We start from the raw sequence: 26,166 nt of genomic DNA on the forward strand, positions 1-26,166 counted from the left end.
CAATTAATTACACAATAATAATAGCTAACATTCACTGACCGCTAAGCATAACCACTGCACATATTAACTCATGTAATCCCCATAATAACCCTATGAGATAGGTATTATCTTTGTCCACATTTTACACATGAGAAAACGAAGGGTTAGAGGGGAAGCAATTTGCCTTAAGTTAATCAGCTAGTAAGTGGATAAGACAGTATGTTAATACTCTGCATATATCAAGTAGTCGTTAAATGCATATAAATACCGACATGGCATACTTTTCTTTCTGGATTACCTGTGATATCCTGTTACAGAACAGTTAATGATTAGTTAATAATTTAGTAAAATGTTTGCTAAGCTAATGATGACGAATAAAAGAAATAGGTACACAGAATATTTCGCACAAAAACACTTTGAGATGTTCACTTTTCAATACAACTTTAAATCCTTTATTTTATAGCATTTAAAATAATTTCATTCCATGTCACTGACTATAGCACAAATCAGCAAATACTCCCTCCAATAAAATATGACTATGTGGCAATGCAATGCATTTATTTGTACAACAACTGAAACCAAACTGCTGACTCAGTGTTCCCCTGCACCATGGATTCTAATGCAGCATAACTATGTCGATGCAACTATTCATCTATCCTGACTCAATTTATACCCACAGGCTAATGTCACTGAAGGAGAAATATTACTGTGTCCGACAAAGAACAGTTATCAGAACTGAAATCCCATCCTTAACTTAAAAGGCTGGGTATGGCTGAGACCCCAAGGAAGAACTAGTTAAATTATCTCTAAATACTTTTACTACACCTACAAACAGACATGGCAATAAATCAACAGTATTCCAGTGTTACACCAGAAAAAAATAGGCCACTTCCAAACTATATGTTTTTAAGAAAAAATAAATTTAAACACTAGATTATTAAAATAACAGTCCAAAGACACTGCAGTGAGAAAACTTCCATATGAATAAAAATGCTATCTGTCAAAAGAATTGATTTGATGATGTAAATAAGTTAATAAGTCTATTATTTCTTCTGTTGCTACACTGTTATTCAAGACACCTCTCTTTTTTCAACAAAGGTTATTATTTAGCTGCATTAGCTAATTCTTACCTCTCATGCTAAAAAATCAACTTTATATTCTGACTTTATTGTTATTTTCTTACGTCCTGGTTATGTTTTATTTTTAAATATTGGGATATCAAGGATCTGTACAGTATTCTTTTTTAATATTCTGGGATACTGAGTTTCTTTATAATTTAAAAACAATAAAATTCTAATAGAAATGCTGACCAGAAAGTAAAAAAATATTATCTCTAGTGAATTTTTTTAAGGTTTTTTTTTTTTTTTTTTGAGAGAGAGAGAGAGAGAGAGAGAGAGAGAGAGCACACGAGAGGACAAAGGGAGGGAGAGAGAGAATCCCAAGCAGGCTCTCTGCTGCCAGCGCAAAGTCCAACATGGGGGTTGAGTCCACTAACTGTGAGATCGAAACCAAGAGTCAGAGGCTTCACCAGACTGAGCCACCCAGGTGCCCCTCTAGTAAATTTTGATAAAAAGGGAAAGGAAGACAAACAGTTCCCTTGGAAAAAAAAAGAGAAGTACTTCCACATTACTAAGACTCAGGATTTAGGTACTTCCAAACGCTGAACCGTTTGTTCTCAATCTTTAACAGATTTAATCATATCTGATCCCAAACAAACATAATTAGATTCTAAAAACATCTCATGTAACAACTCAAATGAACAATGTAGTTTTCAGGTACAGAGAGAGCTTTTCAGAGCTACTCCAAAATGGATGGCCTCTTATCTCACAATACAGTATTTCAGCTGCCTTAATTATGAAATCTGATAACCTAAACAAAAACAATAAACAGTGACTAAACTGAAACAAAAAGTAATTCATTGATGTGCAATTAAATTCAAAAAATTTTGTACTAAGTTTCACTTGTTATACAAAATTCATTTCTGCTATTCACTATCACCAGTAATTCTTTTTAAGTTTATTTATTTTGAGAGAGAGAGAGAGAGAGAGCGTGCGAGCAGGGGATGGGCGGGAGAACCCCAAGCAGACTCCACGCGTTGAGCAGAGCCCAATGCGGGGCTCAAACTTAGAAACCATGACATCCTGACCGAGCCAAAATCAAGAGACAGACACTTAACCGACCTAGCCACCCTGGCGCCCCTATCACCAGTAATTCTTTTTTTTTTTTTTTTTTAACGTTTATTTATTTTTGAGACAGAGAGACAGAGCATGAACGGGGGAGGGTCAGAGAGAGAGAGAGGGAGACACAGAATCGGAAACAGGCTCCAGGCTCTGAGCTGTCAGCACAGAGCCCGACGCGGGGCTAGAACTCACGAACTGCAAGATCATGACCTGAGCCGAAGCCGGACGCTTAACCGACTGAGCCACCCAGGCACCCCTCACCAGTAATTCTTAAAGCAAGTGGTTTATGAAAGTTTACTACAATGATAAATTGAGTTTCACAGAACTTTTTAAAATTTCAAAATACACATGGGGCACCTGGGTGGCTCTGTTGGTTAAGCAACTGACTTCGGCTCAGGTCATGATCTCATGGTTGGTGGGTTCGAGCCCCGCATCAGGCTCTGTGCTGACAGCTCGGAGCCTGGAGCCTGCTTCGGATTCTGTGTCTCCCTCTCTCTGCCCCTCCCTCACTTGTGCTCTGTCTTTCTCTCTCAAAAATAATAAAATGTAAAAAAAAAAAAAATTTTTTTTAAATAAAATTTCAAAACACACAAACATTTGCTTTGAAAAATATTAATGGGGGCTTATTTTAAACATAGAAACAAACTGCCTTTTTCTTTCATACTTGGACTGTTTCAACTGTTTTTAAAAGTGATTTATTTAAACAGTTTAAAATGCTAATTCAGCTGTAGGAAACTGCCTATAGTCTTTGTCAAAAGGGCCATCAGTCAAGTGATTGAGCCTCCAGGCAAGAGACCATCCAGGCACAGGACAGCTGATTAACGCATACCTCTAGTACAGTGTGGCACAAAACAATGCAAAGATGGCAATATCCCAAGAAGGGAATTTTTTCAGTGCTCCCACTGTGTCATACTGTTTTTGCAATTAAAAAACAAGTATTAACAAAGTGGATTAATATCCCAAACACTAGAATCCTATTTATCAAAAGAAAATGTAAAGCGAACACAGTTGTTAGAGGTCTAATTCATCACCGTGATAGTGTGCCTCAAGAGATAGAGGCTGCTATTATTTCAAGGAAACAAAGAAATTGGCCATTTTAACGAAAAGAAATAGGCAGATCTTTAAAGAATACAAATACAGGTAAAGTAAATAAGAATTGATGTTATTCCACGGACTTTCTCCCAAATCAATCAATAATAATAGCTAAACCTTCCATACCATAGATAATACTATGTATAAAGCACTGCGTTAAGCACCTCACATAAAAATAAATTTACTCTTCAAATCTCCACTGTATACATAAGGAAACTAAGTTATACCGATGTTAAGTAATTTGCCCAGACTTCACCAGATAATTCAAATTCAAGCAATCTGGTTCCAGAGTCTATGCTCTCAATCACTATGCAAAACTTCCATTTTAATGAGAACACAAGAACTGGTTTTCAAAGAATATATACAAAGACAAAATAAACAATAATAACATAATTACACATACAATATTATATACATGATAGTAATAAATGATATATTCATCCTGTGTAACAGGTTAAACAGAGGGAGATAAAAAGAGTAAGGTAGTCTCACAGGGTGTATAATTACTGGGAAAGATTATAATACAGTATCAGCAAATGCCAAATAATGATGAAAGATGCTACAGAAATTCAGGAGTCACTGATTACTGAGGCCTACTGGGAGAAAGTGGATGATGCATGAATAGTCTCACCCATCAAATATCCAGCATGCCTGTTTTTTTTAATGTTTATTTATTTGTTTTTGAGAGAGAGAAAGAGAGAGAGAGTGTGTGTGCGCGTGTGGGCATGTGGCAAGTGGGGGAAGGGCAGAGAGAGAGGATAACCGAGAATTCCAAGCAGGCTCTATGCTGTCAGTGCAGAGCCCGACGTGGGGCTCGAACTCACAAACTGTGAGATCATAACCTGAGCTGAAAGCAAAAGTCGGACGCTTAACTGACTGAGTCACCCAGACGCCCCCCAGCATGCCTGTTATCTGCCAAATGCTGACCTAACTGATGGAAATACGATGTTAAAAAACCAGAACACAACATTTGAGAAATTCACAGAAATATGAATTAGGCATGCATTAACACTAACCCGGACTAGTGCAATAGCTTCTGTAACAGTCTGCTACTCCTGCCTTTCCTCTTTTCTAATCCATTTGAAGAACTGATAAAAAGGTAAATTTTCAAAAACACAGCTCTGTCCACATAATTTTCCTCATTTACTACCATGTAAAATCAATACACCCAATTATTACTGAAGATTCACCACAAACAGGCCTGAATCCCTTCTTAAAACTTTTTAAAAATATGTATATAGGCAATGGTTCAAAGAGTGCACAAAGAAAAGCAGAGTCTTCCTCCAAATCCTGCCAAATAAAGCACCCAATCACCTCCCTGGAGGCAACCAATAATTCCAGTTTATGTACCCTACTAGCATTACCCTGTGCATGAACAAGCATCTGTGTATTCATAGTTTTATTACTTAAACACATGGGGCGAAATCATACATATTGACTTACACCTTGCCCCCTCCACAGTATCTTGATAATCATTTCATATCAGTACATATTAGGGCAACCTCATTTTTCCCCCGGTGATTGTAGAGAATTCAAACATATGTATGTATCATAACTTAATCAGTTTATCAATTACTTTCTGATCTTTCACTGTTAAGTAATGCTGCAAAAAATACCCTCCTATGAGGGTCCTTCTTTCATATATTTGCATATATTCTTGAAAATATCATGAAATTTACCCTAGAATATGAAGCACTAGGTCAAAAGTCACATGCATTTTATTTTTTTTAATGTTTATTTATTTTTAGAGAGAGAGAGAGAGAGAGAGAGACACAAAATCCAAAACAGGCTCCAGGCTCTGAGCTATCATCACAGAGCCCAACGCGGGGCTTGAACTCAAAAACTAGGAAATCATGACGTGAGCTGAAGTCACACACTTAACCGACTAAGCCACCTAGGTGCCCCCACATGCACTTCAATACATTTAAGTAAAGCTAAACCTCTCTCAATGCAGATAATACCACTAATAATGTCAACTTCTTTTCTAAATGTTCCTTTTACCTTCTTAATCTAATGGAAACCTGGCTCTTTGAAAAACACTGCTTCCCTTGAAGTCCTCTCACATTCCGTGGTTCAAGTAATTCTGGAAATGAAGTCTGTGTTTTCCATGCTACACACAGCTTCTTGCAGCCATTTTCACTCTCTCCCAGCTCCAAATCTCCTGTAACTTATACAACTCCTCCCGAGCCCTTGTACCAATGCAGGAGTTCTTGGCAATTTTAACTTCGCTATCACTCTCTCCAAATCTACTCTTGTCCTATTTCTTTTTTTTTTTTTTTTTTTAATGTTTATTTACCTATTTTGAGAGAGAGAAAGAGAGCCCACTCCTGAGAACATGAGAGCAGGGGAGGGGCAGAGAGAGGGGATCCCAGGCAGGCTCCACACTGTCAGTACAGAGCCCAATGTGAGGCTCAGTCCCATGAACCATGAGATCATGACCTGAGCCAAAATCAAGAGGCAGACACTTAAACCAACTGAGCCACCAAGGCGCCTCAGTTCTTGTCCTACTTCTTAATTAATAATCATGCAGATGATTAGCTTCAACAGCCTCATCTATCAGTTTCTTGACTTTTTCTTCTCCAAAGATCTTTCACTGTGCTAACACTCCACACAACCAGGATCATACCCTAGACTTTTTCATTACTAAGAACTTCATTCCCTCCATAATCTCAATTTTGCTTTATGACATATGGCTAACAACCACCTCCAATCTTGCTAGATGACCCTCTGTGTCCAAAAATCCATCAAGCCCTCAAGCCCGAGGGGACCTAAAAATTCACTGGTCTTAACATCACCATTATGCCATCCTCTTATGTATTCACTTTCTTCTTTACCTATCATAAATTCCATGGTCAATAATTAGAGGACTCCCTCCCGTACAACAGTATTCGTTCACTGCTTTTAATTTTTATTTCTTGTATCTAACTTCCTTGGCAAAACTCTAATGCTAGTTACATCTAACTCCCTACCCACTCTACACTTGAACTGGCACAGATGAACACGGTGAGAGAAAAGTATACAACCATATTCTCCAGTCTCGTTTTAAATTCATCATCACTATCTTCAAGCGAGGCCTTAACACTGCCTAGTTTCATGGTAAATTTCCCTTGTACACATACTCTCCATTCAGGTTAAAAAAAAAAAGGTACACAATTTCTTCATTCTTCTCAAAATTTCCCCATCTACTTCTTCACAAAATCACTCTCAGACTGTTTCCCTCTGCAGTTTAGCAAAACTATAAAAGATTAAGAAGATAACTTCCAAAGGCTCCCACCACCACATCCCCATTTACCAGCTTATGTATTCTGATACACTCTGCCAGCTCTCCATTTACTCTGAGGAAGGATGCAAGCTCCTAAACCTGACCAACGCCTCTGCTTGTGTAGCAGATCTCATCTCACCCCTGATACGGGAATGCTTTCTCAATTCTCCTCCTCTCTCCTCTGTCATTAATTTTCCACTCTCCTACCTCTTTCCCTAAGCCTTTCAATATGTTTTTTTCAAGTAAAACACAAACAAAACAAAACATGCCTTATAATCTTTATTCCATTTTAGCTACCCCCCATTTCTTTCCTTTGCGATAGCAAAACTGAGCAAAAAAGTTATCCATACTCACTGGCTCCAATTCTTCTCCTCCCATTCTCTTTAACCTATTGGAACCAAGCTTTCATCTTCAGCACTAGAAATGCTCTGTCAAGGTCAACAATGACCTTCAGTTTGCTAAATCTAATAATCACCTCTGAATTCTTATCTTACTTGAATATCAGCAACAGCTGACTTAAAGGATCACTTCCTCCTCAACAGAGTTGATTCTTCTCCTAACTAACTGGCCACTCCATCACAGTAGGCACTCACACTGTTCCTTTTACCGTCTCCACTTTCACATTCAAGTAGCCCAGAGTACAAGTATCCTTCTACCTCCTCTTTCCATCTACATGGTCTTCGGTGGAGATCTCACCTAGTTTCATGACTTTATACACTGATGATGATTCAAATGTTTATCTCGCATACCAGACCTCTCTCTACACTATTGGTTCATGCCTACTTGGCAGCTCCAATTTTAGTCTAACAGGTTTCTTAATCTGTCCTAAACTGAGTTTCTGAATACTCCACCAAGTATCTTCCTCATTTTATTAGCTAAACCCACCCCTTTCATTAATTAACAGCAACTCTTTCGGTTCAACCTTCAAAATAGAGCAGAAGCTAACCACTTCCCAATAGCCCACTGCCACCACTCTCATCCAAGCTACCATTATCTCATGTCTGTATTATTATAATAGGCTCCATACAGATATCCCTGCTTCCATACCTGACCCTTACAATCCATTTTCAAACAGTCAAATCATCACTACTTTGATCCGAAATCTTTTAATGGCTTCCTACCCAACCTCATAAAAAAGGCCAAGTGATAACAAAGCACGAAAGATTTGCCTCCTCCCACCTTCCTCCAGGTACATTGGCCTCATGGCAAACTTAAGAAATTCCAAATCTATTCCCATCGCAGGGGTCAATGTATCTGAGAGTACCTGAACCTGGAAGTGCTCTCTGCCCAAACATATGTATGGCGTACTCCCTCACTTCCCTCAGGTACTACCTCAAATGTTAGCTTACCACTAAGGCCATCTGTCTAATCCGTTTCAAACTGTAGCTCTCCAGTTTCTCTCTCCTTCTGCTTTATTCTTTTTCTATAAGATTTTTTTTAACTTCTACCCTAATACTTACTTTCTTCTAATACTTACCAAGTTTCACTTTTGTTCCATTCAGATATTCATTCCATCTGGAACTTATTTTAAAATATGACAGCAGAGATATAAATTTATATTTTCCAGACCATTACCTAGTTGCCCCATTTACTGAATAATCTCTTTTCCCCATTTATTAGAAATGCAGTTTATGTGATATATACTAACTTCTTACAAGAATTTGAAACAATTGTAGACATTATCCATCCTTTATTTGTACCAAGGTTTTAATTACTGATTCATCATGACATGTGACATCTTGTAGTAATGAGTGCTCTTTCATGAATCTCTTTCTTCAGAATTTGCCTAGGTATTTTAGTAACTATATTATTCTTAAGTTTAGCACCAACTTATTTGAAATGTATCCTGATGGTATTTTCTTTGCAATCAGGTGAAATTTATACACAAGTTAAGGAAAAAGTGATATTCTTGTGATACGTAGTCTTTCCATCTAGATAGGTTATGTCTTCCTTTATTCAATTTTGTTTCTTCAGCAGAATTTTTAAATTCTTTTAGATCTTCCACATTTCCAGTTAGGTTCATTATTTTCTGTTTGAGAACTCTCCCTATTTTTCCCATTGTAATTATCCTGACTAGATTTTTTGGTCTCTTCTAGAATCAGTTCAAATCATTTATATTTCCTAGAAAATAATCCTTATCACATAAGATCCCAAGTTTGTTTACAATAAACATGAGCAAAGTAGTTTACCTTTTTTTCCACCAGTGTGCCTGTAATTATTCCCTCAGTTTCATTTCTTATTCTACATATTTACGATTTCCCCTAGTTGTACATGATTGGTTAACTAGCCATCTGCACTTTGTTTTGAGAAGCTCATTAATGGAATAATTCTGTCTTTAATAATTCATTCTTTTTTCCTTCTATTTTCTTTAGGTTTGTGTTGTTTTTTTTTTTTTTTAACTTAGGCGCTTAAGTTATTTTCATACATTCCTTATCCATTAAGTACTTAAAACAATGAATCTTATTTTGAGCACTTTTAACTGTGTCCCATAAATTCTAATATATAGAAGTTTCACCAAAGTGGTTGCATTTCCACTTTGACCCTAGAGTTGCCAAATTAGTTTCTTTTTATATTTATTTATTTTCAGAGAGAGAAAGAGAGAGAAAGAGGGGGAGAGAGAGAGAGAGAGAGAGAGAATGCAAGAGTAGAGGAGGTGCAGAGAGGGGGGAAACAAAGAACCATGGTGAGCTCTGCCCTGACAAATGAGAGCCCATGCGGGGCTCGAACTCACAAACTGTGAGACCATAACCTGAGACAAAGTCAGATGCTTAACCCACTGAACCACCCAGGTGCCCGCCAAATTAGCTTTTAAATTTTCATGTGGTAGGTTTTTCCTAGTTTCTAATTTTGTTACACATGTCTGCTCTTACAGTATTGTGATCAGAGAATGTTTTAATTTTCTGTAATTTGAGATGTTCTATATGATTTAGATTCTGTACATTTTCTGATATTCAACTGACACTTTAAAAGAAGTTCTATTCTTTTTTTTTTTTTTTTTTTTTTTATTTTATTTTTTAATATATGAAATTTACTGTCAAATTGGTTTCCATACAACACCCAGTGCTCATCCCAAAAGGTGCCCTCCTCAATACCCATCACCCACCCTCCCCTCCCTCCCACCCCCCTTCAACCCTCAGTTTGTTCTCAGTTTTTAACAGTCTCTAATGCTTTGGCTCTCTTCCACTCTAACCTCTTTTTTTTTTTTCCTTCCCCTCCCCCATGGGTTTCTGTTAAGTGTCTCAGGATCCACATAAGAGTGAAACCATATGGTATCTGTCTTTCTCTGTATGGCTTATTTCACTTAGTGTAACACTCTCCAGTTCCATCCACGTTGCTACAAAGGGCCAGATTTCATTCTTTCTCATTGCCACGTAGTATTCCATTGTGTATATAAACCACAATTTCTTTATCCATTCATCAGTTGATGGACATTTAGGCTCTTTCCATAATTTGGCTATTGTTGAGAGTGCTGCTATAAACATTGGGGTACAGGTGCCCCTATGCATCAGTACTCCTGTATCCCTTGGATAAATTCCTAGCAGTGCTATTGCTGGGTCATAGGGTAGGTCTATTTTTAATTTTCTGAGGAACCTCCACACTGCTTTAAAAGAAGTTCTATTCTTGATACATGTTGGTGTATCGGTTCTAACTTGTTAGTAATGTTACTTAAGACTGGTATAATTGCTGTATTTTTTGCTCCACTTAATCTGTCATGGACTAAGATCTAATCTGATTTAAAGTCTACACAACTAATGTATTTATTTTCTCTTACAGTTAACAGAGAGATTTTCCAATCTATAAAGATATTTATAACTACGTAAACTTCATCATGGACTGAACTCTGATCATTAGGAAGTGTCGTGTGTGTGTGTGAGAGACAGAGACAAAGATTGAGGTTTAATGATTTCCAGCCTAAATTAAACGTTATTTTCAACATTCACAGCTCCAAGACTTAGGGACTCTTATATAGAACACAGATTTATGCTTCACACTGTGACCTAATGTGAAGATACTTCCCTTCTGATGGGAGGTTTACACTATTTAATCAATCACATGTTGGCTTTTATATCTGTTATTTTACTTTGTGATATATATTGTTTTGGATGTATTTTCAATTAAAAAAATTTCTGATCATCTGATTTCTTTCTGCTTTCTGTGTGTTATTCTCATGAATGAGAATTGTATTTCTGTCTAGTGGCTATTTTTATGACTTTTATGAACTGCTATGGAAAGAAAGGAGTCAATGTATCTATTAAGTCTTTACTCTGAGCAAAGGACAAAGTTATTTTTGCCCTCCTTCTTCCAGTCCTGATTGATTATACTGATTCTCTTAGAATTTTTTTTTCCCCAAAGATATTTATACCTCTCATCCTTTTGCAAGTGAAAAACCTATAATTATCTGAACATAGACATGAATTCCATTATACATAAAAACAATCTAGTCTTGCATTTCTAAAATTCACCAAATGTTCCAAATTTACTCATTGTAAGCAGGTTCAAGTATCTATTTATTATATTGCCTAATGCAGTCAGTCTAAGAATTTACATATTAAGATGTATATATTATTTTAAATTATTCTTTTAGTTCTCCTTTATATTAGAGTTAGGGAAATAACTTTTTGAACATGTGTATTGGGAAAATCACAACACCTATTAATTTTATTTCAGAAGAGTGCCAGTGTAGCAATAAACTTCATTTATGGACACTGAAATCTGAATTTCATATAGTTTACACGTCACAAAAATTATTCTTTATTTTTCATTCAGTACTTAAAAACATAAAACTATTCTTAGCTTGTGGGCTATACAAAACTAAGCAATGGGTCAGAATTGATTCACAGGTCTTAATTCACTGACCCCTGTCTTGAAAAAAATTTTATTTTCCCATTCCCTCTGGTTATCACTGGATAGCTGGAACAAATACACTATCTGACAAATGATATTCTGGAACACTTTTGTAAATATCAGAAATGCACCTTGAAGACCATTAAGATCAACATTCTGATTGCCATATTCTTCTCATTTAAGTCTTTAGCACGTTTTAATTTAATGTAGTTGTACACTCTTCATCTGTCCTAAAAGACCTATTCTATGCGCAATATAACTGTATCCTACGGTAGGTGGTTTTTATCAGAGAAATTCGACAAGCTGAAGGTAATTTCTGAAGTAAAAGACAAATAAAAAGACTGAATAAAGACATCTACTAGAGAAAAAAACAGGAGTTGGGAAAAACAAAATATATTTTGTCCCCAAAACTATGATGACATTTTGTCCTCTTTGGAATGAGTTTATATTTAGTAAAAGTGAGGAGATCCATATGGAAGCACTATTTATTTCTGAAATTAAAGTAGAAAATACATCACATTTTTCAGTTCTGTATCTTCTAGTAATATTTAAAGAGCAACCAATAAAATTAGAATAGTAAATCATTAATGTCAATGCTGCCATGCTTCATCAGAAAACAAGAGAACTATGATATAAAGAAACTATTTTATGCTGCAGAGGACTAATCTGGAATGAAAATTTATAGTCTAAAAGAAAATTCATCATGAATATATAAAAGTATGTCCCCAGGCGCCTGGGTGGCTCAGCCGTTAAGCGTCTGACTTCAGCATAGGTCAGGATCTCACGGTTCGTGAGTTGCAGCCCCACCTCAGGTGAGCTCGGCCCCCACTTTGGGTAAGTCTTGCTTCTCTCTTCTTCTCACCACCCCCGCCCCTTCTGGGATTCTTTCTGCCCCTCACCCACTTGCGCCCTCGCTCTCTCTCAAAAAAAAAGTATGTCCCCAAAACATCACTCAGCCAGGTAGACTTAACAGATCAGAAATCCATCTCACATTCCCCACAGTAACAAGTAGACAAAACCACTGAAGGGAAAGATACAAGAGAAAAATGTGACTTTTACTACATAAATCCTTTCAAACCATCACAGCAGAAAATAAAGAGCTCCTGTTCTAAAATTTTTATGGAAATGCAAAGGACTCAGAATTACCAACACAACTTTAACAAATAATAATAAAGCTAGTGGTCTTAGATTACCTGATTTCAAGGCTTAATATAAAACTGCAGTAACAATGAGAATGTGGTACTAGCCCAACAGCAGACGACATACAGATCAATACAAGAGAAAAGAAAGTCAAGAGGCAGATTCACAGTAATTCCAGTACTGGGTATTTGCCCAAAGCAAACAAAGACTAATCTGAAAAGATATACGTTTACTGCAGCATTCTGTATAACAGCCAAGGTACAGAAGCAACCTAAGTATCTATTGACAGGCGAATGAAGAAAATGTGGTGCACACACACACACCATGGAATACTTCTCAACCATAAAAAAGGATGAGATCTTGCCATTTAGAACAACATGGATAGACCTAGACGGAATTATGTTAAGTGAAGGAAGTTGGAGAAAAATACCATGTGACTTCACTTCTACGTGGAATCTAAAAAGCAAAATAAATGAGTAAACAAACAAAAAGCAGAAACAGAGTCATAAAGTAGAGAACAAAAACTGATACTTGCCGGGTGTGTGGGGGTTTGGGGAAGGTGGGAGCATGGGTAAAATGAGTGAAGGGGAGTGGGAGGTACAGGCTTCCAGTTATGGAATGAATATGTGAAGAGGATAAAGTACAGCATAGGGAATATAGTCAATAGTATTATAATAGTGTTGTATGATGACTGATGGTACGTTCTTGTGATAAGCACAGCGTAACATACAGACTTGTTGAATCATGTTGTATACCCAACACTAACGTAACTGTGAGTCAACTATACCTCAATTAAAAAATTAAATTCATACATATTTGTTCAATTACTTTTCAAAAAAGATGTCAATGGAAAAAGTTCACCTTTTAAACAAATGCTGCTTGGAACAAATATCTAACCCCAACCTTTACTTTAAAATCTAAACAAAAATTAACTTGAAATGGATTATAGGCCTAAATATATAAGCTGAAACTATTAAAATTATAGAAGAAAACAGAGGAGAAAATTTTTCACCATTTGGGGCAAGCAAACATTTTATAAAATACCAAGAGTTTAAATCATTTTAAAAATTAATGAAATGGAATTCATCAAAATTAATACTCACGTCATTTGTCTTTTTTTTCTAAGCTTTTTTATTTTGAGAGAGAGAGAGAGCACGAGTCGGGGAGGGGCAGAGAGAGAGAGAGAGAGAGAGAGAGAGAGAGAATCCCAAGCAGGCTCAGCACTGTCACTGTGGAGCCCAATGCAGGGCTTGAACCCATGAACTGTGAGATCTGACCTGAGCCGAAATCAAAAGTCAGACACTTAATGGACTGAGTCACCAGAAGCCTCAAATACTTATGTCATTTGAAACACACTATTAAAAGGGCATGCCACAGACTGGGAGAAAACACTATCAATACATAAATCTGACAAAGAACTTGCATCCAGAATACATAAAAAATTCTCATTATTCAATGATAGTAAGATCTGATTTTTTAATGATGGGCAAAAGATTTGAATAGATGCTTCATAAAAGATACACAGATGGCCAATAAGCACATTAAACACCATTAGTTATAACAGAAATGCAGACTAAAACAAAAAGAAAATATTAGTACAAATCCACTAATCAAAAGGCTGACAATGCCAAGAACTTTTGAGATCTGGGACAACTAGAACTCTTACACTGCTGGAATGTTAAAATAACTCAATTGCTTTAAAAACAGTTTAGCAGTTTCTCAAAATGTTAAACACAAACTGATCATACAACCCAGCAATTTCAATGCCAGGTGTTTACCCAAGAGGAATAAATATGAATATGAATATCCAAAATGGCTTGTTTGTGAATCTTCACAGCTTTATTCATAATAAAAACTGGAAACAACTGAAATGTCCCTCAACACATGAAAGGATAAGCCAATTGTGGAATATTCATAAAATGGAATATTACTAAATAATTAACGATGTAACTGTATCTACTGATAGAGGCAACGACATGGATGAATTTCACAAACATGCTGAGCTGAAGAAGTTAGACACAAAAAGAGTACATACTGTAAGGCTGCATTTATAAAAACTTCCAGAATGACTAAACTCTTCTCATGGTAACGGCAGATAAATAGAGGCCTGGACAGGAGTTTGGAGGAAGCAGTGAGATTAACTGCAAAGTAGCAGGAAATAAAACTTTTGGAAATGTTCTATATTTTGATTGTGGTTTATACAACTGTAAAAATTAAAACTGTATACTTCTATTGTATGTATACTGTACTTCACTACAAGTAATCTAAAAACTATATAATTTGCAATTCTACATTTAAATTTGTAAATAATATAACCACAAATTAATAACTCTCAAGCACAGATCAAAAAAGTTTTGTAACTTTAATGCTACCAACAAAACCACCTGTTAATGTGCGTGAGAAAAAAAGGAGAATGGAAACACAATTAAAAAAATCACTAGTGGTAGAAAAGCATCTGTTTCAAGAGTAGCGTGATATAGCTAAATCTCCTAATCATGGTATAAGCTTTTGTCATATTTCAAGGCCTTTTTCAGCTCTACTTGATGAATAATTTTTAAAAAACACAAATAAGAAACTTTCTGCTGAATGAACTGGAATTTGTTATTAGGTAAGGACTACAAATCTGTAGCTATCATTCAACCGATGATGAAGAGCTTACCACGAGACAGGACGATGATAGGTTATTTGTACTAAGCAATGATAAAGCATATAAAACAGCCAGCCAATCGTCACAAGAAGATCAGAAAATCTGACAGAAGTCATTTTCTTTCATAAGATACACTGCGATATCCAAAAATATGACAGAACTTTAATCAAGTATAGCAGTACATCCTTAGAGCCTAAACAAATCTACTAGGTCAAGAATCAGCAAATTTGTTCTGTAAAGTGACCAGAGGAACTGTGCAGTTCTCTCAAAAATACTCAACTCTGCTGTTGTAGTATAAAATCAGCCAACAAACAATATGTAAAGAAATAATTATGACTGTGTTCCAATAAAATTTAATTTATGGATACTGAAATTTGAATTTCATAAAATTTTCATATGTCATTATTATAAGTCATGTTGCTATACATCTTATGTTATTCTTCTTCTTTTGACTTTTCAACCAATTAAAAAGATAAAAACCATTTTAGCTCCTGGGTCACTCAAGTGACCAAAGAGCTAAGCCAAATTTGACTCAAATGTGCCATAGTTTGCCAATTCCTGTACTAGACAAAAAGACCAATATTTTTCTCATTCACAATATTTCCTTCCGTATAAATAAAACTAATGCAAAGGTTGAAACTTACAAGTCCAAAAAGTTTTTTAAGTAATTATAAAATATGAATGTGTTTCATATTACATTTGTACCAATGGTGATATATATACTTAAAATTATTTCTAAAAAATAATAGATACAATAGCGTTTTCTGGACACACCTGTCTACTGCTCTAGAACACAATACTGCTAATAAATATTAGTTAAGTGACTTTTGGAATCAACTTTTGCTCCCCTATGAGTATAATCTGTCAAATGTAATACATTCTTTACTACCTTTATACAAACTTACTGAGCATAGTAATGTGAATAGCCCTGCCAATATTAGTTACCATACTCTATTACATATCAATGATTCCAACGTCTATTAAGATATGCCAAACCACTTGAACTCATATTAAATGGATTCAAACTACTTTACTCTTTAGCTACAATTTGCAGCTTCATCACTTCTTCCCCTTTGTCGAGCTAGTAGCTATCACTTCTTCACCCCATCTATTGCAATCTCTCCTCCTTTTACATGTTGAAGAGACACAAATCAGATAAAACTAAGATTACAGGAACTATATATATATATATAGTTATATATATATATAGTTATATATATATAGTTATATATATATATATATAGTTATATATATATAGTTATATATATATATATATATATAGTAAGTCAACAGGCCTGAAATAATTGAAGAAAATGGCCATTTGTGAATATTTGAGCTTAAGTCACTAATTTGGTGGATTTATTTTGTTCTAAAGCCTTTTTATTTTTCATTTCAGTCTTGATAACTGACTGGGCTTTAGTCAGATGGGATTGCCAGAGGTTAAATTCTGTACAGGTGAAGCGTTAGCATAAAATGAAACTCTCTGCTGTGAATACTAGCTAGAGAAATGAGAGTAACATCCTAGCTTACCTAAAAAGTTTTCTATGTATGAATATGTCTGATGGGAGGCAAGATACAGGCAAATTACCACACCTGGGGTAAATGATAGTACACTGAAGGGCAAATGATGATACTTTGTCACGTATTTATATCATAAAACACTCACACCAGATTAAGTTTTCGTATACTGATACCACAGTTATTTCTAAGTGGCAGTCAAGTGAAGAACTACTAAACTCACACCACTGATAAAACAGACAGATTGCCTTTTATCTGAAGGAAACCAGAATACGTCACCCCAAACCATGCCTCTTTGACATAAAAATCATTTTGAGCTGAAGGCAATTAAGCAGCAAATGCAGGAAGAGCACTCTCTACCCTCTTCCTCTTACTTCCTAAAAGCAGGATATAAGCCCAGAGATGGCACAAAAGGCATCTGCAAACAAATCCTCTCCAGTATATTCTCTCCAGCATATTTACCTTCCCATAAAGTGCTGACCTTGGAAATCTAAAATTGCTTTTCTTTTTTTTTTCCCTTTCTTTTTTTTGTCTTTATTTTTTTTTAAATTGCTTTTCTTTATCCTTTCATTTCTCTACAGATTTATTATTCTTTGTTAAAGATCTGACATAAGCCAGAGTTCTAAGACACTTGAGTTACACATTTTCCTAGGTTTCTCCCATATATATATATGAAATATACAGATTAATAAACTTCTGTTTGTTTTTCTTTTGTTAACCTTTCTGTTATGGGGTCCCAATGAAAAGCTTGGAAGGGTAGAAGAAAAAGGATTTTTCCTCCCCTACATAATTCTAATTAAGTCAATAGTGTAAGAAAGAGATTAAATTGAAGGACAGATTTTCCAATTTTAAAAGGTTCAAAATGTCTCTCTCAATCCCCCAAAATGTGTGCCTTACTTCCCGGCAGTCCAGTGGCTTCTTTCTATGGCAAAGTAAGATGGTTCTTCAGCAGAGTAAGAGTAGGTTTCCTTTTAAGAACTCAGCTTTGCAGGTTAATTATCAGCATGTAATATCAATACTTTATATATTAAAGAGCTCAATCTCAATTTTCACCACGCAATTCTTTCGTGAAAAAATGACCAGAATAACTTTGAGAAAAACCAAGATACTTATTTGTCCTGGGTTTTCTAAGTTAGAATTTCCCTATCACTGTGCAAGCGACAAAGCGAAAAAGCTATGTGCTTAATACCCCTGTCCTGAGGACAGACAGCTGGTTATAAGCTGCTTCTCAAACCCAACCCCATCCAACTGTCCCAAGAACAGAAGGAATAATTCTGGTACATTTGCAACCCATTAAGCTTATTAACTAGAAAACTCTATAAAGTCAATGGTTTTTTTAACCGTATTTTAATTCATAAACTAAAAAATTATGGGTTTTTACTAGAGAATTAAAATTATACATATTTCCTATTAGAAGTAAATGTCTTCTTTTCAACAGCTCTTAACCGAAGACAGTATTCTCAGAGTGTGGGCACAGACTAGAAACATCAGGATCACCTGGCAAAGAATTAGAAATGCAAATTCTTGGCCCTAGCACAGCCTACAGAATCAGAAACTCTTGGAGTAGGGCCCAGAAACGCATGTTTTAACAAGCCCTCCAGCTGTAGCTGAAGGCTACTAAAGTTTGAGAACTACAGTCGTTAGAACTCGTTAGTAAATCTGAAACAGTAAGAATACTGCCTGACATGTACTTGGTAACTACAATGTACCACACAGCTTGCTACAATAATTCAAATAAGTTCCCCTTTCATCTCATTTAATCAGGATTCAACTGAAACTATTTCTCAGTTAGCTTAGATAGCCAAAAGAAAATTATTTTTTTAAACTATACAAGATTTTAACTCATTCAAATTGATCTTCTTTACAAACAGGCTGGGAAAACTGGACAGCTATATGCAGAAGAATGAAACTGAACCACTGAACCATTTTCTCACACCACACACAAAAATAAACTCAAAATAGATTAAAGATCTAAAAGTGAGACCTGAAGCCATAAAACTCCTAGAAGAAAACACAGGCGGTAATCTCTTTGACATTGGCCTTAGCAACATTTTTCTAGATATGTCTCCTCGGGCAAGGAAACCAAAGGAAAAATAAACTATTGGGACTACATGAAAATAAAAATTTTTTGCCCAGGGAAGGAAACCATCACGAAATAAAAAGACAACCTCCTGAATGGGAGAAGATAGTTGCAAATGATATTTTCAATAAGAGTTTAATATCCAAAATGTATGAAGAACTTCTTTAATTTAGCACTAAAAAATAAAACCAAATAATTTGATTAAAAATATGCAGAGATCATAAATAGACATTTTCCCAAAGACATACAGATGGCGAACAGACACATGAAAAAATAGTCAACGTCACTCATCATCAGAGAAATGCAAATCAAAACTACAATAATACCACATTGCACCTATCAGATTGGCTAGAATCAAAAACAAGAAATAACAAGTGTTGGTGACGATGTGGAGAAAAAGAACCTGCATGCACTGCTGGTGGGACTGCAAACTGGTGCAGCCCATGCAGAAAACAGTATGGCAGTTCCTCAAAAAATTAAAAATAGAAATACTATACAATCCAATAATTCCACTATTGGGTATATACCCAAAGAAAATGAAAACACTGGGGCGCCTGGGTGGCGCAGTCGGTTAAGCGTCCGACTTCAGCCAGGTCACGATCTCGCGGTCCATGAGTTCGAGCCCCGCGTCGGGCTCTGGGCTGATGGCTCGGAGCCTGGAGCCTGTTTCCGATCCTGTGTCTCCCTCTCTCTCTGCCCCTCCCCCGTTCATGCTCTGTCTCTCTCTATCCCAAAAATAAATAAAAAACATTGAAAAAAAAAAAAAGTAAAAAAAATAAAAAATAAAATAAAAAAAAAAAGAAAATGAAAACACTAATTTGAAAAGATAGAAGCACCTCTATGTTTATTACAGCATTATTTACAATAGCCAAGATATGGAAGCAACCCAAATGTCCATTCATAGATGAATGGATAAAGATGTGGTGTATATGTATATACGACAGAATATTAGCCATAAAGAATGAGATCTTGTCATTTGCAATGACATGGATGGACCTAGACAGTATTATGCTAAATGAAATAAGTCAGAGAAAAGACAAATACCATGTAATTTCACTTGTATGTAGAATCTAAACAACAATAACAACAAGTAGAAACAGAGCCATAAATACAGACAACAAACTGATGGGGGAAGGGCAAAATGGGGGGAAGGGATGAGGGAGACACCAGCTTCCAGGTATAAAATGAATATGTCACAGGAATGAAAGGTACAGCACAGGAAATACAGTCAGTGGTGTTGTAAGAGCACTGTCTGGTGACAGATGGTAGCTACACTTGTGAGCAAAGCATGACACATAGAGTAGTCAAATCCCTATGCCGTACACTTTAAACTATATAGGGGCGCCTGGGCGGCTCAGTCGGTTAAGTGTCCGACTTCGGCTCAGGTCATGATCTCATGGTCTGTGAGTTCAAGCCCCGTGTCGAGCTCTGTGCTGACAGCTAAGAGCCTGGAGTCTGTTTCAGATTCTGTCTCCCTCTCCCTCCCCTACTCACACTGTGTGTCTCTCAAAAATAAACACTAAAAACTATATATTTAAAACTATATAGCATCGTGTGTCAACTATACTACAAAAAAAAAACAACAACAACAACAAAAAAAAACCACGAAATTGGTCTTCTTTGCCCCTATTACAAATTAGTGGTTTTACTGTAAAGATTTGCTAAGACCCTCTCCTATATAGGAAATCTATATAATTTGATATGTGTGAATAATTATATTTCCTTATTTCCTCTCCTCTCCATGTATTTTACCCAGAGAAGGTGCAAAATGAGCATTATTTTCTGTTTAATGTGACCAAGGACAAGGTTAGCCCAGCCTTTAACAAAAATTACTACTTACACCACAAACTCCTGCAAGAAATTACAAAAGACATAGTTTTGAACACAGTGAAGAAACAGAAGAAAACATATTAATGTCACTTTCAATCTTAAGAATCAAATACAGAGAGGAAAGTCTACAGAAATTCAGAAGAAAAACCTTGAAAGCACCATTTCAAATATCCTTAGGAACCTGAAAGTCATTGCCTAAAGTGAACTCTCTCTTTAGTCAACTCCTTCAGCAGTTTATCCGATCCTCACAAACATTTATTACTGATTTTCTACCTTGCATTTTAGCTTATGCTCCAACTGAGTCAACAAACACATGTGGCCACTAGATACCAGGTAAATTACCCAAAGCTACAAGTACAAAGACGGAAAGGTATTCTGGGCCAAAGACACAAATACTTCTCTGACCACAATCTCCACAATCCTCGCCCCCGCTTGCCCACTACTCCTACCTTCACTCTTCACCCACATACAGCTGATTCTACTCTCTTTTTTTTGCCTCTTTCCAGACTTCTCCTCCCTTTATCTTCTTCAGTATTCAGTTTAAATTTCACAGTCCATGAATCTCATCCTTTTCATCATCTAGTATCTCTTTCTTCTACAAACATAAACACCTACCACCCTTTCTACCTGTCACTATGCGATGACACGGTAAAAGCACAAACTCTCAGAGAAAAGCTCCTTTATCTCCGTGTCACTAAAACTACAAACTTGCCTGCCTTTGCATCTATTCTCTTCTTCCCTCTTATTATCCCAGGGGAAGTGTCCTCCCTCCTAATCAAGGAAAAAAGTCTCATTTTACTTTGGATCCAATTCTGCCCCATATCTAACCCTGCAGACCGGTTGGCAGGGCAACATACTCTCCCGGTTTTCATTCTTACCTAAAAACCTCCTTAGTCAGCTTAATCGGTTCCTCCTCATCTGCCTGATCTTTAACTGTTGGAGCTCTATCAATCTGTAACCATGGTGTCCATTATCACTAGTACAAATCTCTGTGCAGCTAGCAAGCATATGCAAAAAATCTCTACTTGGTTATCTTCCATGCACCTCATTGCCCTCAAACCTGCTCTTCCTCCAGTGTCTCTCTCTCTGCAAATAACACCCATGTTTTTCTGCCTAGTTACTCAAACCAAAAACCTGGAAGTTATCATCCTCTCCTTCAAGGACTGTACCCATCAATCATTATGTCTTGTCTACCCTAGTCCTTAAATATGTCTTAAATACTTCTTTATCCAAGCTCCACTGACTTCATCCCAGTACAGACCACAGGGCATCATCCCGTGCTGCCAGGACCATTCAAAACTACCTATGTATCTGATCTCCCTGATTCCACTCTTCCTTCTCGCAAATCCACTGTTCATACTGCAGCCAGTAGATATTTTCACAGCACATACAATGCTTTATTCTATATATTGGCTTATAGGTTTGTCTCTACACGAATCTGCACATCACTTTTATTTGTACTATCAGCGTTTACAGTACTTGATATGAATAGATACAATTTTTAAAAGCTCAAACAAAAATAAATATTCTAGACAAATACAGGTGAATGTAATAACTGACCTCAGGACTGAAGAAAGATTTTGTGTTACCCTACAGCTTGCTTTTAAAGTCCTAAGAGCAGATGGCAACCGCCTCATGATGAGGCCTATTCCACTCGTGCACACTGCTGACTACAAAGATCTTCCTTATGCCAACCTTAAGATGTAGCTTCCAGCCATTAGTCCTACTCTTATCTCTTGGATACTGAACAGAACCATTCTAATTCTTGTCCTTTGATTACCTGAAGACAGTCATTAGGTTAATAAACTCTACTCTTTTCCAGGGTTGAGTAATTTTATCATAAAAGGCAATACTCTAATTCTCAACATTTGTTGTAGGCATCCATCTTAAATGTTCTGACTAGTGACAAACGTTTACCAGTCTACTAAAATCTCAAATACTCACCCAACTAACAATTTCTTTGAGGTAATAAATTTAAAATGACTTGAGTTTATGGTTTCACTCTGTACCACTGATAAGCCTCAGTCTAAGTAACGGCAAAAGAAAACAGAAAAACGAGGAATTGGGAACGAGAAAATTTTAAGATAGGGGCTATAAGGAAAGGAAAGGATGTAGCAGCTTTTGATAAGTAAGCTTGGACTGTTTGTATCTCACTCTTAACCTATATCTCAAATAGTCACAGAAGGAGGAAACTCATCAACACGTGCTGAATCCTGGACTTCTTTTAAGTTGTTAACACTATTTTTCTGCCGCGTGTCAATGGCGACTTACAAACCTCTTTTTTTAGGCTAGGGATACTTTCTTCAAAGGAACACTTATCAGCAAGCAAATACAGAAAAGCAAGTTAAGGTGGACAACCGCTAGAGGCATCCAGATCTTCCCAGAGCACGCAAGAGAGTTTTCCATTCATTCACATATTCATTCAACAAGTATTTACTACTAAGCACCTAACATTTGCCAGAAAGGGGGAGTCAGCAGGACTTAAGACAGATTAAGACCTCTTTCCTGATGAAACTTCAAGCCTAGAACAGTTTTTTAAATCCCTGCTTTAAAAGATTGGGCCTGGGGCGCCTAGATGGCTCAGTCAGTTAAGCATCTTGATTTTGGCTCAGATCATGATCTCATGGTTCGTGAGATCGAGCAGAGCCCCATGTCAGGTTCTACACTGACAGCATGGAGCCTTTTTGGGATTCATTCATATTCATATTCATATTCTCTCTCTCTCTCTCTCTCTCTGCCTCTCTCCTGCGCATGCTTTTTCTCTCTTTCAAAATACAAAAATTATAAAATAAAAAAATAAAAGATTGGGCCTGAGCAAAATTCGGGAAAGAAATCCTTTCCTCTGTATTCTCAATTCCTTACATTTCTCATTGACCCCAGATAGCCCAATAACTTGTAGGACACTAACAAAAAATATCTTCTGAAAAGAAGAGAAAGTTCATTAGCACTCCTAAAAAGCCATAATGTTTCATTAGAAAACAAGTCATTTAATTACCTGGAGATCTGCTTTTGAAAACAAATTAAAAACTCACAGCATTCTACAATACAAACTGTGTTAAAGGTTACCCTAAACCTTTAGCACTGACTGTTGTTAAAAACTGAAATTTAGGAAAAACAATCCTTACAATTGGCTATTACAAAAAAAATAAATGTTTAACATCAATAGTTTCAAGCTATGGCAAGAGCATTTTAATGTAATATATATATCAAGTTAAAACTCAAAAGAATGTTGGTTATTAAGGCCAAATTAGATAAGAAAGTAATAGGGATACCAAGTATGAGAATCTCGAAAGAATTCATTCCATTTATTCTTTTGGGTGTCTCATAAGTACTGTGTTTCGACAGGTCCTGAAGGGACTAACAGAACACTAGAACTCAGGAGACAGAATATCTCAGTTCAAATCTTAGTTCTATCATTTACTAGCACTGTGCTGAACTTTGTCAAGTTAGACAATTTCTCCCTGCCACAATTCGAAATCTGTACAATGGGATGAATTACAATGCTTTTTTATTCCATAGGTTTTATATAAAAATTGAGTTAGTGAAATACTTACAATGTCATGTAAAGTACTTACAAAGGTTATCTTTAAAAAAGTAACCAAACACTACATACATTACCAGTTTAATGACAGCAATGAATGCCACAATACACGACTATTTTCTTCTTATAAATTTACTAATATCTGCTGTAATTCTATTTCAAAAATTTGAGAAAAGATAAGCAAAAATGTTACCATAACCTCTAAACTACAGATGGAATGTATAACAATTTTAACCATAAAGATCAAGGTATGCAAAATTCAAACCAAGAATTCAAGAAACAGCCACTGCTAAGTATTCAGTAAGTTCAAACAATGCAGTTTCAAACCATTCTTCTCTGGTGGCCACTAGATATTTTTAAAAATATGCAAAACGTGACATTACTGTTATGTCTAAGATGAGTTTCTATTCATCCCATTACTTGGGGTTGTTAACCTAGGACCATCTAGTATTCATGAGATGAACTTCCCTGTAAACCATTAATTTCCACACCTTGTCTACTACCTAACAGTTGGGATACTGTCAAAATAAACAAATGCTGCCACCTTGTGGAATTATATGTATGACATTAAATAACCCAACATAATCCATAAGCAAAGGAAAAGCCTTAAAAGCAAGTTTGTTTTTCTCTCAGTGAGGTTCTCACAGCTGTGAATGACCAACACTATATAGATTTCATGTAATTTTACAGTAAGAATAATTTCTAATACAATGTAATGAAATAATGCAACATTATTAAATTATACAAATTTAACATTATTTGTCATCTCTAAAATGTTTGTATCTCTTTTCCCAAAAGAAATTCTTCATCAAAATTTCCTATCTTGAGAGAAATTAAAAGCCTTTAAAGTGAATTTATTGTCAGTGATGTGTATGAATATGAGGAAGTAGGAAAAGCAAAAAAAAATCACCAGGGCTGTGAAAGTTTCAAAGTTTCTTTGGAGACTGCTTTCCTTGTTGCTACCTACTAGTCTTCATCTATCCTGCCTTATAAACCTGCAAAATTAGAAAATTTTCAGAAATGTTAATTCAGTGTAAATAAAAGAATGCATGTTCTTTTAAGATGAAACCACAAAAGGTAGTTTTAAATTTTTAACTGAACTTTTTAATAAATTTATGTATTTATTTTGAGAGAGACAGCGAGAGCATGAGCAGGGGAGGGACAGAGAAAGGGAGAGAGAGAATCCCAAGCCGGCTCCATGCTATCAGTGCAGAGCCCCATGTGGGGCTCAATCTCACAAACTGTAAGATCATGACCTGAGCCAAAATCAAGAGTCAAACACTTAACTGACTGAGCCATCTGGCGCCAACCTCTGAAGTATTTTAACATTATTAATGTCACTTTTAATAAGTGGTATTCCCAAACTGAAATCTCATTTAAGTATTCAGGAACTTCTGCCTCAGAATACATTTATGCACTCTGACATAAATGTCTTTGTGTGATCAAGATTTAATAGCAATAAAAAGAAAAAAAAAAACCAGGATTATATTAAATTAAAATCAAGCTAAAATGGCTTTCAGGAATAATGAAAAAATGGCTCTTTCTCTTTACTGAATACCTAACAAATGTATAACCGATTCTAAATTTTCTAACTAGAAATGTTTTTTTTTTTAATTTTTTTTAATGTTAATTCATTTTTGAGAGACAGAGAAAGAGCATGAGTAGGGAAGGGCAGAGAGAGAGGGAACACAGAATCCAAAGCAGGCTCCAGGCTCTGAGCTGTCAGCACAGAGCCCAAAGCAGGGCTCGAACTCACAAACTGCAAGATCATGATCTGAGCCAAAGTCGAATGCTTAACCAACTGAGCCAGCAAGGGTACTCCAGAAATGCTGCTTTTTAAATATAAAGTTAAGAAGGAAATTTTTATTTTCCTTTTGGATTTTTGGGGTTTTTTTATGTTTGTTTATTGATTTTTGAAAGAGAGAGTGTGAGTGGGGGAGGGACAGAGAGGGGGGAGACAGAGAATCTGAAACAAGCTCCAAGCTCTGAGCTGTCAGTGCAGAGCTCCAGGCAGAGCTGAAACCCATGAACCATGAGAAAGATCATGACCTG

The 26,166-nt window shown here is 36.1% G+C and overlaps 1 protein-coding gene across 8 annotated transcripts in view; it reads right to left on the minus strand.

The window, feature by feature from the left end:
- COP1 (COP1 E3 ubiquitin ligase) overlaps window positions 1–26,166 on the minus strand; it is a 260,298-nt gene that overhangs the window by 117,139 nt on the left and 116,993 nt on the right. The gene's annotated exons all lie outside the window — the stretch shown is intronic.

Source organism: Panthera onca, chromosome F1 (assembly GCF_046562875.1).
Source record: "Panthera onca isolate mPanOnc1 chromosome F1, mPanOnc1 haplotype 2, whole genome shotgun sequence".
NCBI lineage: Eukaryota > Metazoa > Chordata > Mammalia > Carnivora > Felidae > Panthera > Panthera onca.